The 3009-nt window shown below is 41.0% G+C and overlaps 1 non-coding gene across 1 annotated transcript; it reads left to right on the top strand.

Moving 5' to 3' along the window:
• Positions 1-967: 967 nt before the first annotated feature.
• Positions 968-1040, top strand: TRNAI-UAU (transfer RNA isoleucine (anticodon UAU)). Its single transcript has one exon. It is a non-coding gene; the product is annotated as a tRNA-Ile (tRNA).
• Positions 1041-3009: the final 1969 nt, after the last annotated feature.

Below are 3009 nucleotides of genomic sequence, written 5' to 3'. Positions count from 1 at the left end.
CAAGACTGCAAATGTACAATCTAATTTTACTATTATTCTGTAACTATTAGCACCCCAGATGATCTATGCTGGAAATAGGAATCGACACTTTCATATTCTAGAATCACCCATGAATCCCTATTTGAAAACTCTCACTTAAAAGAGATCTATTCTTATGTACATTAATTCCAATTTGGGGTACAGCAGTCTATTATGTAGAGCGTGGATAGCTGAGTCGGTAGAGTATCAGACTTTTAATCTGAGGTTCCAGGGTTCAAGTCCCTGTTCAGGCGGAGATTTGTTTTGATAAGTATCCATCGTTTACATACGTATCATGTTGATCTTAATACTATCGTAAGAGTTTGACAGTTTTGTTTGGATTTTCAAGATTTTTGCTTAATGTTAAAACTGCAAATGTACAATCTAATTTTACCATTATTCTGTAAATATTAGAACCCCAGATGATCTATGCTGGAAATAGGAATAGACACTTTGCATATTCTAGATTCACCCATGAATCCCTAATTGAACACTCTCACTTAAAAACGAGATCTATTCTTATGTACATTAATTCCGATTTGGGGTACATCATTATATTTTCTAGAGCATGGATAGCTCAGTCAGTATAGCGTCAGACTTTTAATCTGAGGGTCCAAGGTTCAAGTCCCTGTTCAGGCGGAGAATTGCTTTGAAAAGTATGCATCATTCACATACGTATCATGTTGATCTTAAGACTATCGTAAGAGTTTGACGTTTTTGTTTGGATTTTCTAGATTTTTGCTTAATGCCAAAACTGCAAATGTACAATCTAATTTTACCATTATTCTGTAACTATTAGCACCCTAGATGATCTATTCTGGAAATAGGATTAGACACTTTGCATATTCTAGAATCACCCATTAAACCATAATTGAACACTCTCTCTTAAAGGAGATCTATTCACATGTACATTCATTCCTATCTGAGGTACAGTTTTCTATTTTGTAGATCCTGGATAGCTCAGTCGGTAGAGCATGAGACTTATAATTTGAGGGTCCAGGTTTCAAGTCCCTGTTCAGGCAGAGAATTGTTTTGAAAAGTATCCCTCATTCACATATGTATCATGTTGATCTTAAGAGTTTGACAGTTTTGTTTGGATTTTCAAGATTTTTGTTTAATGCCAAAACTGCAAATGTACAAACTAATTTTGCCATATTTCTGTAAATATTAGCACCCTAGATGATCTGTGCTTGAAATAGGATTAGACACTTTGCATATTTTAGAATCACCCATAAAACCATAATTGAACACTCTCTCTTAAAGGAGATCTTTTCACATGTACATTAATTCCGATTTGAGGTACAGTGTTATATTTTGTAGAGCCTGGATAACTCAGTCGGTAGAGCATCAGCCTTTTAATCTGAGGGACCAGGGTTCAAGTCCCTGTTCAGATGGAGAATTGTTTTGAAAAGTATGCATCATTCACATACGTATCATGTTGATCTTAAGACTATCATAAGAGTTTGACACTTTTGTTTGGATTTTCTAGATTTTTGCTTAATGCCAAAACTGCAAATGTACAATCTAATTTTACCATTATTCTGTAACTATTAGCACCCTAGATGATCTATGCTGGAAATAGGATTAGACACTTTGAATACTCTAGAATCACCAATTAAAACATAATTGAATATATTGATTAGTGTTTACCACTACCATGAAGTATAATATGTTACGAACAAAACACTTGTGTAAGTTAAAGCATCTCAAAGTTATTGCCATTTAAAGTGACACATGTCAGTTTTGAAAAAAAGAGGCCTGGTCTTTAACATACTTTTGGGCCTGGTCCTTACCCGGTTAAAACTCTTTGCCCCTAAAACAGTGGTTCCAGAACCATCACTCTCATTGTGTTGAATTGATGCAGTGGATTGGACTGAGGACCCAGACATTGACCTTGATTTTGACTGTCAAATTGATAACATTTTGGCATCAAGTCCTGGGGGACTTTTATTTAGAGGACCGCAAAGGGGGAGAATTGGCTGCAACCACTACTAGCGGTAATGGTCCTCTAATATCGGACTCTATATTACCTATACAGGGTTCTGATCAGGTGTTAATTGTCCAAACAACATGCTCCAGTACTTTACATGTAGATCAGAAACCACTTTCCCTTCCGACACCAGATTTAACCAAGCTTCACCATCATCATCCTGCTGAGATGGAGCCACTAAAGGAAACCTTGCCTTCAAAGGCATGTCCTGGCGCTGCGACTGAGCCAAATGTAAACACAGAGTCCTTTTGAACTGAACAAAATTCACCAGCAGTGTTTTTGGCCCTTAGGGTGAGTTGAGCCTTGCACCAGCGTGTGTCCTGTAACATCAGGCGGGCCCTAAGTTCTGCGCTTTGCACAAAAGTTCCACTTGACCACCGACGCGTGGACAAGTGCATGCGGCCAGGGACACTACATCTCAATCACGGCACACTGGCTGAATGTAGTTGAGGCTGGGACCGGGTCGCAAACTGTGGCGGCAGGCCTTGTCTCCCCGCCCAATATTCCTGGCAGGAGTGCTGAAACACCACCCTCCTCCTCCTCCGCCCTTGAATCGACCACAGCTAATGGCGTGGGGAGACGTCAGCAGGACGCGATGAAGCTCATCAGCTTGGGGGACAGACAGCACACTGCCTCCGAGGTCAGGGATGCCATCCTGGCTGAGATGGCAATGTGTTTTTCCCTGCTGCACCTGGAGCCAGGCATTTTTGTCATGTGTGATAACGGCAGGAACCTGGTAGCGGCTCTGGAGCTTGCCAGCCTCCAACACATTCCATGCTTGACCCACGTCTAACTTAGTGGTGCAACGTTTTTTGAAAACATACCTAAATGTACACGAGCTACTGGTGAAAATGCAGCACTTGTGCGCCCACTTTCACAAGTGTACAGGAGCCGCTGCTAGCCTCAAAACACTCCAGCAACGCCTCCATCTGCCCGAACACCGGCTGTTGTGCGACGTCCCCACACTCTGAAACCCTAGATACCATATGTTGAGCAGGGTG

This window comes from Leptodactylus fuscus, chromosome 1 (assembly GCF_031893055.1).
Source record: "Leptodactylus fuscus isolate aLepFus1 chromosome 1, aLepFus1.hap2, whole genome shotgun sequence".
NCBI lineage: Eukaryota > Metazoa > Chordata > Amphibia > Anura > Leptodactylidae > Leptodactylus > Leptodactylus fuscus.
Note: the sequence above shows the minus strand (reverse complement) of the source record. Positions and strands in the feature narration are given on the sequence as shown.